At 30.7% G+C, this 14,117-nt stretch overlaps 5 non-coding genes across 5 annotated transcripts; all 5 read left to right on the top strand.

Annotated features, from left to right (window-relative positions):
• Positions 1 to 81, top strand: TRNAL-AAG (transfer RNA leucine (anticodon AAG)). Its single transcript has one exon. It is a non-coding gene; the product is annotated as a tRNA-Leu (tRNA).
• Positions 82 to 1,466: 1,385 nt separating this feature from the next.
• TRNAL-AAG (transfer RNA leucine (anticodon AAG)) lies at positions 1,467 to 1,547 on the top strand. The gene has a single exon. It is a non-coding gene; the product is annotated as a tRNA-Leu (tRNA).
• Positions 1,548 to 5,905: 4,358 nt separating this feature from the next.
• On the top strand, positions 5,906 to 5,986 carry TRNAL-AAG (transfer RNA leucine (anticodon AAG)). Its single transcript has one exon. It is a non-coding gene; the product is annotated as a tRNA-Leu (tRNA).
• Positions 5,987 to 9,184: 3,198 nt separating this feature from the next.
• TRNAL-AAG (transfer RNA leucine (anticodon AAG)) lies at positions 9,185 to 9,265 on the top strand. The gene has a single exon. It is a non-coding gene; the product is annotated as a tRNA-Leu (tRNA).
• A 962-nt stretch (positions 9,266 to 10,227) lies between these two features.
• Positions 10,228 to 10,308, top strand: TRNAL-AAG (transfer RNA leucine (anticodon AAG)). Its single transcript has one exon. It is a non-coding gene; the product is annotated as a tRNA-Leu (tRNA).
• Positions 10,309 to 14,117: the final 3,809 nt, after the last annotated feature.

The raw sequence follows: 14,117 nt of genomic DNA, 5'->3' as shown, positions 1-14,117 counted from the left end.
GGTGAGATGGCTGAGTTGGTCTAAGGCGCCAGATTAAGGTTCTGGTCCGAAAGGGCGTGGGTTCAAATCCCACTCTCGCCAATTTTATTGTTTTAATAAGAAAATACAATAGCCACACATTCTGTATTTATAAATATTATGTATTTTTTGTTTCAGTTCTACTATCTAAAATTTCTAATTCTGCCCAACTAAAAATTCACTAGTAAATTTACGAATTCGTCATTTATGCATATTTTTCATTCAAAATACAATACGCAACTATTAGATATCTAGCTATTCATAGCAAAACTTCTAATAATTTTATTTGAAATTTGTATACAATACTTGAATGCTTTTTTTCATTAAAGCAAAAACCAGACAGTATGTAAGTCAAAAGAACAATATCTATCTTTAAATATTATATATTTTATTTTTAAGTCCTCCAATCTAAAGATTCTAGTTCCGTCCTAACTAAGAATACATTAGTTAATTAACAAATGCATCACTTATGCATGTTTTTCATGTACAAAACAACACACATCAATTCCATATCTATCTTGTAATAGGAGAAATTTTGATTATTTTTTATTTGTAATTAGAATACAATACTTGCATACTTTTTTTCTTCCAAGCAAATGCTAAAGGTGCATAGGGAAAAAGAACAATACAAATCATTCAATCAGATCTCTTTTATTTTTATTATTCATGGATGAATTATGAATTAAAAAATTATAATTATACTTTGTTCTTGGGATTTATGGCAATTTCTTTGAAACAATAGGTCTTACAAATACTTGCACACATGGTATAAACCATACTAATTGAGCATAAACCATTTCACTAAATATCAGGGATGGATGTATGTCACACCCCGAGACAACTCGTCACATATTTACACGTAAGACATGTGCACATCACATACATTCTCAATAATAAATACTCATGCAATATTTGAAAGTCAAACAAGTCTTCTAACATCACAATTAATTGAGTACATAACACACATTAAACATGAGATCAGGACTAACATGGCAAACAAACCGATAATTGTCATGTTAGTCAATGTATCCACTTTTAAAGAGAGAACTAAAGTTTTAAATAAAAAAGAAAATAAAAAGATACTTGAAGCATCTACTAGTTGACCTCTGGATCTGCATCCCTTCTATTCGTGCTCCATGTAGACTTCATCATTTTCTGGAACCCACATAAAAGTGGGACGGGTAAGAGATCGAACAGTCTCTTAGTACGGGATTTAATTTCAGTCTCATAATTTGTCAAATTCACTTATTAACACAAACAGGATATTACAATGATATCCTTACATGCTATCTTACTAATGCATATTTAAAATTTTATTTTATTTGTAATATTTTTATTTTGTCCAGCCTACTCATAAAATGCTTAATTTGATGTTGTGATAAATTGTTAGAATTCTAGTTTGTAATTTGTGGAGTTTTATTTATTAATTGCAATAACCAAATAATATTGGTGAGATGGCCGAGTTGGTCTAAGGCGCCAGATTAAGGTTCTGGTCCGAAAGGGCGTGGGTTCAAATCCCACTCTCGCCAATTTTAATTTTTTAATAAAAAAATACAATACCCCACATTATGTATTTATAATTATTATATATTTTTAGTTTCAGTCCTACCATCTAAAATTTCTATTTTTACCCAACTAAAAATTCACTAGCAAATTAACGAATTCATCATTTATGCATATTGTTTATTCAAAATACAATATGCAACTATTAGATATCAATCTATTAATAGCTAAACTTCTAATAATTTTATTTGAAATTAGTACACAACACTTGAATACTTTTTTTTCATTAAAGCAAAAATAAAAAAGTACTTAAGTAAAAAGAATAATAACTATCTTTAAATATTATATATTTTATTTTTCAGTCCTCCAATCTAAAGTTTCTAGTTCTATCATTACTAAGAATACATTAGTTAATTAACAAATGCATCAATTATGCATGTTATTCATGTACAAAACTTGAATACTTTTTCATGTACAACACTTGAATATTTTTTTTTCATTAAAGCAAACACCAGAAAGTATTTAAGTAAAAAGAATAATATCTATCTTTAAATATTATATATTTTATTTTTAAGTCCTCCAATCTAAAGTTTCTAGTTCCGTCCTTACTAAGAATACATTATTTAATTAACAAATGCATCAATTATGCATGTTTTTCATGTACAAAACAACACACATCAATTCCATGTCTACCTATTAATATTAAAAAATAATTGATTATTTTTTATTTGTAATTTGAATACCATACTTGCATACTTTTTTTCTTCCAAGCAAATGCTAAAGGTGTATAGGGAAAAAGAACAATACAAACCATTTGTCACACCCCGAATCCCGGGTATAACAGCCTGCCGCGTATATTTATTAAGACATATATATACGCAAGGCAGTGGATCTTTTATATGCATTACCAATAACACATTTACATAATAATCATTGCCGTACTCGTATAAATTTATTAACAGTTTACAAGTAATTAACTTATGTATCTATTATGATTTCCAAACTTATTAGAAAATTGGTTATTTCATCTGTTAGATCTATCTTCAGTATTCTCGTAATTCATGCCTAAACCAGCATGCATCATTTAACATTAATTCAACATATTAACATGATAAATAATATTGAGTACTCATGGTAATTCAGTAATATTGATCCATTATGCTTCATTGAAATATTTCTCAAAAATATCTTTCCATTGATATGGAGTAGAGATGGTCAGTACTCATTTCCATAAATTAGCAGTGTTCATTCCTTGTAATATCATGCTTATGTTGTATTTATATCAATAAAATTTCTATAATAGGTAAATACTAAAACTAAATTTGCAAATTTGTTTTTAACTGGTTTGTTAACGGTTGTATCAATTCATAATAACTTAAGATCATAACATTTAACTATCATTAACCAGTCATTTACTTATACATAATCTCAGTATATAGTTTATTGTTCTACGCCAGTAATTAAGAACTATGTTAATAGACCAGATAATCAATTCATAAACGATACTAATAGTATGATAGGATCTCACAGACGTTCACTCGACAGCAAATGAGTTATTGGCACTGCATAACCTGGCTCTGATACCATCTTAACTGTCACACCCCGAATCCTGGGTATAACAGCCTGCCGCGTATATTTATTAAGACATATATATACGCAAGGCAGTTGATCTTTTATATGCATTACCAATAACACATTTACATAATAACCACATCCCTTTATTCCTTACAAGGTTTATCTGACAGAATACGGCAAACTATAATTTAGAATTGTCTCCCGCATCCTGTCAGTTTCAACCACCCAAATCCCCAATTTCATGTGGTTATGCTGTCAGATGCAATCCAGAACCATCTCTCTGTATTCGTGTAATAAACCTGAAAATGACCCAAAGGGAGGGGGTGATAATAAATTCTTAGTGCGAAATTTGCCACAGTTAGATTATTGGACTTGCAATCAGACTCCATGTTCAAAAATGAAATCCATACAAAATCACATTAGCAGTTCTATAACAATATATATATAAATGAATGCATGTACTCGACAACAATAATCGAATGAAAAACAACTTAAGGAATTTCCAAGATGAAGTTCAAACAAACACATTTTTTTTGGCCTGACTCATTTTATTATGGCTGGTAGCATCTACAGATGTTCCACCGAGCTGGACCCTTTATCTGACCCTCATCTGTAGGGTTACAGACACCTACAGATGTTCCACCGAGCTGGACCCTTTGTCTGACACCCATCTGTAAATGCTTTGGCTTAACCATTTACTAAAGTCTGGTTCGAAGTCATAAAATGAAAATTCACATGAGATAAATCAGAATGTCGTCATAGTCAATTGACCATCCAAATGCATTACCACGTAGGGTAATGCCCCCGAGCCACAGACGTCACACATAGGTCACCCACAATCACAATCAACATATACATATAGTCACCCACCCCTCGTCCCAACCGGTACTGGGATATCTCGAGGGCCGTTCACCTAAGGCCATTAGGATCCTGGGATCAAAGCCAGCTTGCAGACTTTGCAAATTCATTCACATATCATCTCAAAGTTAGTTGATACAGCTCAACCTTGCCATTTCATTCACATATCATTTCACAATCATCAATTTGTGGTGACCTTTATCTATAGTCAACTCATAAGAGAACAATCAAAATGACAACCATACAAATATGCAAATCAACCATACCACAACAATTCGGTTTTAGATGTATTATGCACACAATTCACATAATTCTAATTATGCAACAATCAAACATACAACATGACAATTCCAAGTATGCAACAATCAATCACACAACATGACGATCGAAAAAGATAATTTAATTTCTGAAAATGAAACATCAAACAAGTCCAAGAACCCCGCACCTGATTATGACGAGCGTACCGCTTAGTTATGGATCAGACGTCTCGAAATGTCCCGCAAAGTCTTGCTCGGCCGAGCCTACACCTATATTAAATGTACCATTGGTTTAACCTTTGTTCGGGTGCTTGCTTGAGTTGTATTAATCTCTTTATACTTTCCTTAACGAAATTCATATATTTTGGTGTCAACCCTTTCTTCATTGGTCTTAATTTCTTAACATCTCTTATCAATTCTCATATTCACGTTTGGGTCCTCTAGACCGTACACAATTCCAATTTGGTAACAATTCCTTTACCGTCTCACTATTTTGGTTCTCGTAACAATTCAATTTGCTAATTAATTAAACCCTAATTTGGTCGAAAATTGAATTAATCGCTCTATGTCAAGGTTGAGAGAGAGGTTTACCAATTACAATTCTATTTGGTCGGATTAGCCTAACCGATAAATAACATTTCCAAATTTTGGATTTGGTACAAAAAACCCTAGAAATGAGAATCCAAAATCGAGGTGAAATCGGGAAAAGAATCGACACATAAACAACCAAGGAGGCTCAAGGAGCTAGTCTACAAGTAATTCAAACACAAATCTCGGGTTTAAAATGAAAAACCCTAACAATGGTGAAATTCGGATTTTGAGGGAGAAGAGGAGAGAAGGGAATACCAAATGGGAGAGCTAGATGAGATCCACGTCTAATTTCTCGTTCCTACCTTCGATTTCCCGAACTTTCGTGAAATAATGGAGCTCTCTCTCTCTCTTTTCTCTTTGGGGCGGAAGACACACCAGGCAGGGAGAAGGGACGGAGTGAGAGAGAAAGAGATACAAAATTTTGCTAAATAGACCCTCACATTGTCGCATAAAACGTTATAATGTTTTGGTAAATCGTTATAACGATTCAGCCGGTGAAAAACGTAGGAAATAGTGTATAAAACGCATAATTTAGTGTATAAAACGTTATAACGTTTTCTGAAAATGTTATGACGTTTTAATTGAATCCAGCATTCATAAAATTGCCATTTTTATCAAGTTTTTACAGTGAAAAACGTTACATAACGTTTTAAAAACGTTATAACGTTTTACGATTTTTTTTTTTTTTTTTTTTTTTTTTGCAGATTTAACACCATTCAATCAAATCTCTTTTTATTGTTATTACTCATGGATGAATTATGAATTAAAAAATTATAGTTACAACATGTTGCTGGGAAATATAGTTATTTCTTTGAATCAATAGAAGGTCTTACAAATGCTTGCACGAATGGTGTAAACCATACTAATTGAGCATAAATCATTTCACTAAATATCAAGGATGGATGTACGCATAAAAGTACTTAACCACCTTCGTAATTTTAAAATTTCAATTATATGTATATTAAAATTTTATTTTATTTCTAATGTTTTTATTTTGTCCAGCCTCCTCATAAAATGCTTAATTTGATGTTGTAATCAATCGTTAGAATTCTCATTTGTAATTATGGAGTTTTAATTATTAATTTCAATAACCAAATAATATTGGTGAGATGGCCGAGTTGGTCTAAGGCGCCAGATTAAGGTTCTGGTCAGAAAGGGCGTGGGTTCAAATCCCACTCTCGCCAATTTTAATTTTTTAATAAAAAAATACAATATCCACGCATTATGTTTTTATAAATATTATGTATTTTTAGTTTCAGTACTAGCATCTAAAATTTCTATTTTTACCCAACTAAAAATTCACTAGCAAATTAACGAATTCATCATTTATGCATATTTTCCATTCAAAATACAATACGCAACTATTAGATATCTATCTATTAATAGCAAAACTTCTAATAATTTTATTTGCAATTAGTATACAATACTTGAATACTTTTTTGTCATTAAACCAAAAAACAGAAAGTATTTAAGTAAAAAGAACAATATCTATTTTTAAATATTATATATTTTATTTTTAAGTCCTCCAATCTAAAGTTTCTAGTTCCGTCCTTACTAAGAATACATTATTTAATTAACAAATGCATCAATTATGCATGTTTTTCATGTACAAAACAACACACATCAATTCCATGTCTACCTATTAATATTAAAAAAAATGATTATTTTTTATTTGTAATTTGAATACCATACTTGCATACTTTTTTTCTTCCAAGCAAATGCTAAAGGTGTATAGGGAAAAAGAACAATACAAACCATTCAATCAAATCTCTTTTTATTGTTATTACTCATGGATGAATTATGAATTAAAAATTATAGTTATAACATGTTGCTGGGAATTATAGTTATTTCTTTGAATCAATAGAAGGTCTTACAAATGCTTGCACACATGGTGTAAACCATACTAATTGAGCATAAACCATTCCACTAAATATCAGGGAAGGATGTACGCATAAAAGTACTTAACCACCTTCGTAATTTTAAAATTTCAATTATATGTATATTAAAATTTTATTTTATTTCTAATGTTTTTATTTTGTCCAGCCTCCTCATAAAATGCTTAATTTGATGTTGTAATAAATTGTTAGAATTTTCATTTGTAATTGGTACTGCTGTGCTTAATTTGATTACATGTAGAATGTGGTACTGCTGTGCTTTCATTCTTACTTTGCAGGAAATTGGTGAAATCGAGAGAATTTCTGAAGTTCAGAGACCTTGATGCGACCCGCATCAGGCTTGACGCGAGGTGCATCAACTACTCAGAGCCGCACCAGCAGGTCGCAGCACCATTGCATGCGAAGCGCATCCATCATACTTTGATGCGGGTCGCAACAGGTGGTGATGCGGGTCGCATCGCGAGCTTCCAGAGCAGACAGCAAAGGCCCAATAAAGGCCCAGAATTGAAGCACTCGTTTTGAAAAGCCTATAAATAGGCCACCCCTGCTACGAGAGAGGGAGTTCCGAATTTGAAGATTCAAAACCTCAAGAATTGGAGTGTTGATCAAGAAAGAAGAGAAGATCCTTACTAGATTGCTACATTGGGTTCTATCATGATCTCTTCTCTTCTCTCTTCTTTTATGATGTTGTTTGAGTAGATCTTTCTTGTTTCTAGGGTTGATGTAGTCTAAAGCTTTGATTGTATGTATTGAATTTGGATTTGAGTTGTTCTTGTGATCAATTGATTGAGTATTATTCTTTCATTGCTTGATTTTGATTGTTTGAATCTTGATAGCCTATTGTTGAATGTTTCTTGCATCTCTTCTAACATCTTGACTTTGATCCTTCTTGCAATTTAATCAAGCACTTGAGGTAGGTTAGAAATCTGAAAAGATAGATCAATTGAACCGAAAGGTGAGATTTCTATTTATTGAGAGATAGTGGATACCTTTAGCAAACCGATCAATTGACTTAGATTGAACACGAATAAATGAGAGTTGAGAGTTGTAGATCTAAGAAGGTGAAATTGCAATTCCTTACTAGGTTTCTGGTGCTAATAAACGAGAGTTGAGGCTCAGGAATCTTAGGTAGGGTCAGTAGAACCTTGCACAATCGAATAACTCAGAAACAGGTGCAATGCTGCATTCACTCGAGGACCACGCGAGTCGCATCGGAGACCATGCGGGTCGCGTCACTAGGGTCGCATGCGAGAGCATGCGAGTCGAGTGAGGGTCCAGAGAGGCAAAGCTGAGGATGAAATCTGAAACCCTGGAAACATCATTTTAAAAATGACTGAAACAAACATTTATTTTCTTTTGCAATCTTCTGTTATTGAATTTAGAAATTGAAACGTATTCAACCCAAGTTTGTCACTTCTAGTACCTAACTCATATTAGTAGGAGTCCAGAGTCGAATTGTACCGTCCCTGAGGATCGATACCTGATTATACTATACGGATAGGATTGTGCACTTGCAGTCTTAGACGAGAGTTGATTCAAGGTTTTTAAAAGGGTACAACTAGCTGTACCTGAAACTTTGTAGCATACTTTTGTGCGAACAACTACCATCTAAAATTTCTATTTTTACCCAACTAAAAATTCACTAGCAAATTAACGAATTCATCATTTATGCATATTTTCCATTCAAAATACAATACGCAACTATTAGATATCTATCTATTAATAGAAAAACTTCTAATAATTTTATTTGAAATTAGTATACGATACTTGAATACTTTTTTTTTATTAAAGAAAAAACTAGAAAGTATTTAAGTAAAAAGAACAATATCTATTTTTAAATATTATATATTTTATTTTTAAGTCCTCCAATCTAAAGTTTCTAGTTCCGTCCTTACTAAGAATACATTATTTAATTAACAAATGCATCAATTATGCATGTTTTTCATGTACAAAACAACACACATCAATTCCATGTCTACCTATTAATATTAAAAAAAATTGATTACTTTTTTATTTGTAATTTGAATACCATACTTGCATACTTTTTTTCTTCCAAGCAAATGCTAAAGGTGTATAGGGAAAAAGAACAATACAAACCATTCAATCAAATCTCTTTTTATTGTTATTACTCATGGATGAATTATGAATTAAAAAATTATAGTTAAAACATGTTGCTGGGAATTATAGTTATTTCTTTGAATCAATAGAAGGTCTTACAAATGCTTGCACGAATGGTGTAAACCATACTAATTGAGCATAAACCATTCCACTAAATATCAGGGATGGATGTACGCATAAAAGTACTTAACCACCTTCGTAATTTTAAAATTTCAATTATATGTATATTAAAATTTTATTTTATTTCTAATGTTTTTATTTTGTCCAGCCTCCTAATAAAATGCTTAATTTGATCTTGTAATAAATTGTTAGAATTCTCGTTTGTAATTGTCGAGTTTTAATTATTAATTTCAATAACCAAATAATATTGGTGAGAAGGCCGAGTTGGTCTAAGGCGCCAGATTAAGGTTCTGGTCCGAAAGGGCGTGGGTTCAAATCCCACTCTCGCCAATTTTAATTTTTTAATAAAAAATACAATATCCACGCATTATGTTTTTATAAATATTATGTATTTTTAGTTTCAGTACTACTATCTAAAATTTCTAATTATGCCCAATTAAAAATTCACTAGTAAATTTACGAATTCATCATTTATGCATATTTTACATTCAAAATACAATACGCAACTATTAGATATCTAGCTATTCATAGAGAAACTCTAATAATTTTATTTGAAATTAGTATACAATACTTGAATATTTTTTTTTTCATTAAAGCAAACACCAGAAAGTATGTAAGTAAAAAGAATAATATCTATCTTTAAATATTATATATTTTATTTTTAAGTCCTCCAATCTAAAGTTTCTAGTTCCGTCCTTACTAAGAATACATTATTTAATTAACAAATGCATCAATTATGCATGTTTTTCATGTACAAAACAACACACATCAATTCCATGTCTACCTATTAATATTAAAAAAAAATTGATTATTTTTTATTTGTAATTTGAATACCATACTTGCATACTTTTTTTCTTCCAAGCAAATGCTAAAGGTGTATAGGGAAAAAGAATAATACAAACCATTCAATCAAATCTCTTTTTATTGTTATTACTCATGGATGAATTATGAATTAAAAAATTATAGTTACAACATGTTGCTGGGAATTATAGTTATTTCTTTGAATCAATAGAAGGTCTTACAAATGCTTGCACGAATGGTGTAAACCATACTAATTGAGCATAAATCATTTCACTAAATATCAAGGATGGATGTACGCATAAAAGTACTTAACCACCTTCGTAATTTTAAAATTTCAATTATATGTATATTAAAATTTTATTTTATTTCTAATGTTTTTATTTTGTCCAGCCTCCTCATAAAATGCTTAATTTGATGTTGTAATCAATCGTTAGAATTCTCGTTTGTAATTGTGGAGTTTTAATTATTAATTTCAATAACCAAATAATATTGGTGAGATGGCCGAGTTGGTCTAAGGCGCCAGATTAAGGTTCTTGTCCGAAAGGGCGTGGGTTCAAATCCCACTCTCGCCAATTTTAATTTTTTAATAAAAAAATACAATATCCACGCATTATGTTTTTATAAATATTATGTATTTTTAGTTTCAGTACTACCATCTAAAATTTCTATTTTTACCCAACTAAAAATTCACTAGCAAATTAACGAATTCTTTATTTATGCATATTTTCCATTCAAAATACAATACGCAACTATTAGATATCTTTCTATTAATAGCAAAACTTCTAATAATTTTATTTGTAATTAGTATACGATACTTGAATACTTTTTTTCATTAATGCAAAAATAAAAAAATATTTAAGTAAAAAGAAAAATATCTATCTTTAAATATTATATATTTTATTTTTCAGTCCTCCAATCTGAAGTTTGTAGTTCTATCCTTACTAAGAATACATTAGTTAATTGACAAATGCATCAATTATGCATGTTTTTCATGTACAAAACAACACACATCAATTCGATATCTACCTATTAATATTAAAAAAATAATTATTTTTTATTTGTAATTAGAATAGAATACTTGCATGCTTCATTTCTTCCTAGCAAATGCTAAAGGTGTATAGGGAAACGAACAATAAAAATATTTACTCAAATCTCTTTTATTGTTATTATTCATGGATGAATTATGAATTAAAAAATTATAGTTACAACATGTTGCTGGAAATTATAGCAATTTCTTTGAAACAATAGAAGGTCTTACTAGAGGTGCTATCGGGTCGGGTCGGGTCCGAATACTATTATATTTGGACCCGCACCCTAAAAGTGTTCGGGTCCGAATTTTGATCCATATACTTATTTGTTTCAAATCGGCTCAGGTCCGGATTCGGATACCTATCTACCTGAAGATATTTTGGGGCCAGTCTTTCGGTTCCGGGTAGTTAGATACCAATAACTTGTTTGTAGATTATCGGGTTAGGTTCGAATACGGGGCGATTCCGGATCCAGAGCGGATATATGTCACAACTCCAAAACATTTATGTATAATAATTTCTTAAACATCTCATATCATAAATCATTATAATATAGATTAAAAATGAGGAGGGATCCAATTACACCCATTTTTGGTGACACATCTTGACACCATATTTTTATAAGTCATTTTTGCGATTTCAGAATTGAAATAGTCGATCATAACCATTAAACGTGGTGTCCATATTAAAATGTGCTTGGAGACCAAATTTTACATTTTTTGAAAATTTATTACTATTTATTTAGCATTTTTTAAATTTGTTGTTTTTCAATGGTTCAAAATTGTCTAAAATCAACAATTTTGTATACATCTTAATAAATACTAAAAAATTTAAAATTTGGTCTCCAAGCACATCTTATTATGGAGATCATGTTAAACGGTTCGGATCGTCTGTTTGGATTTTAAAATCACAAAAATGACTTATAAAAATATGGTGTCAAGATGTGTCACCATAAAATGGTGTAATTGGATCCCTCCTCATTAAAAACTACTGCAAAATAAAAATTATACTATTGATCTTGTTCATAAATAATAAAATATATCATGCTACAGAACACAATAAAAATAATAACCCTATGGTTGAAGAAGAGATATAATTTTTAGAAAGTAAAATATTAGAGATGACAATTTTCTTTTCTATGATTAAAAAAAATCTTTGGATGGAATACTAATAATTTGTAGAAATGACATATTAATGAGAGCAATAAATTTTCATTATTATGCAGAGAATATTAAGGCAAATATTGAAGTATGTATTCATAGCAATAAATTTTACTTAAAAATTAATGCGGCTGTTATAGTATGAATAAATTTGACATCCATCTGTGTGTATAAATATAGCGAATATGTGTCTAAAAAATTTTATTGTTTAGAGTGTACACCAAAAAATAAGACATTTGATATATTTATGGAGTGATGTCTTATTTTTTGGCGTACACTCTAAACAAGAAAAAAATTTATTCACAAAATTATTTAAATGAAAATATTAAGAGATCTCTAAAAAAAAAAAACAAGAGGACCGCCCAGACCCCAGGCGGTCTAGTCCCTAGTGGACTGGCCCTGGCCCAAGAGGTCTACTAGGGAGGGTGGGCCGCCCGTGAACCTGGAGGTCGGGGCATTTTTTAAAAAAATCATAATGCGGGGCAGTTTTAAAATTAACTTTTTTTAGGGTATTAATAAAGAGGAGGGTTCAAATGCACCTAAATTTTTGTGCACCCAAATACTCTCTATCTTTCAAATCTTTTTTTCTCCATTTTCAAAGTCCGAATAGTCAATCCGAACCATTAGATGCGATATATATATTAAGATGTGCTTGGAGACCAAATTTTATATATTTTTTTAAATTTGTTTACTATTTATTAAACCACTTTGAAAATCGCTGATCCAATGGTCCAGAAAATGTAAAATCAGCGATTTTCAAAGTAGCTTAATAAATAGTAAAAAAATATCAAAAAATATAAAATTTGGTCTACAAGCACATCTTAATATATATATATATATATCACATCTAGCGGTTCGGATTGACTATTCGACTTTGAAAACAGAGAAAAAAGATTTGAAATATAGGGTGCATTTGGGTGCACAAAAATTTGGGTGCATTTGAACCCTCCTCATTAATAAAAATGGCCGTATCATATGTGATTAGGACAACAAAAGAATCAAATCAAATCGAACTTACCCTAATTTGAGTTTGAATTTGAATAAGTTTTGAACCGAACTAGTTTGATTTGTTTTAGAACGAACTAATTTCGAATCAAATTAATTGCGAACTACAAATTTTTCGAATCGAAGTCAATCGAATTACGAACTACAAATTATTTTGACAACCCTAGTTATACCGGTAGTTTATGCATTAGTTTTTTTTCGCGCATAACAAAATTCATACGTTTCCTTTTACCTTTTACAAATTTACATTGATAAATTATTGGCTAGCTCAAGATTCTCTTATCTTTTATGCTACTGGATTGATTAAAATTATTGGCCCGGACGGTCTGCTAGGGAGGGTGGGCCGCCCGTGGGCCTGGTGGTCGAGGCATTTAAAAAAAAACCATAATGCGGGGGCAGTTTTAAAATTAACTTTTTTTTAGGATATTAATAAAAATGGCCATATCATATGCGACTAGGACTACAAACGAATCGAATCAAATCGAACTTACCATAATTTGAGTTTGAATTTGAATAAGTTTTGAATCGAACTAGTTTGATTTGTTTTAGAACAAACTAATTTCGAATCAAATTAATTGCGAACTACAAATTATTTTGACAGCCCTAGTTATACAGGTAGTTTATGCATTAGTTTTTTTCGCGCGGAATAAAATTCACACGTTTCCTTTTACCTTTTACAAATTTACACTAATAAATTATTGGCTAGCTCAAGATTCTCTTCCTTTTACGCTGCTGGATTGATTAAAATTACGGCATGGACCTAGTCAAATAGAACTTATTCGATTATTAATTTGTTGTGCTGCTGAAATACTTTTCTTTTATAAGTTACCATTATATTAATAATTTTGAACTCCGATATAAATTTGGTTCCTACATTATTAAAGATTGATGGTTGAATCCATTAGTTGCATTATTTGAGATTCGAACTAAATAGTTCGCGAATTAATTTCGAACGAATTATATCCAGTTTGAGTTTGATTTGAATAAGATTCGAACCGAACTGGTTTTGATTTGTTTCAGAACGAACAAATTTCAAATCGAATTAATTGAAAACTTTTTTCGAATCGAACTCAAATCGAATCACGAACTACGAGCTTTTTGTTCAGCCCTATATGTGATGATTTTATTTTAATATTTAAATTTTAAGTTATTGTAATTTTAAAAATAAATGTATGATAAAAAAAACAA

The sequence above is a fragment of the Carex rostrata genome, chromosome 24, assembly GCF_964058835.1.
Source record: "Carex rostrata chromosome 24, lpCarRost1.2, whole genome shotgun sequence".
NCBI classification, from domain to species: domain Eukaryota; kingdom Viridiplantae; phylum Streptophyta; class Magnoliopsida; order Poales; family Cyperaceae; genus Carex; species Carex rostrata.
Note: the sequence above shows the minus strand (reverse complement) of the source record. Positions and strands in the feature narration are given on the sequence as shown.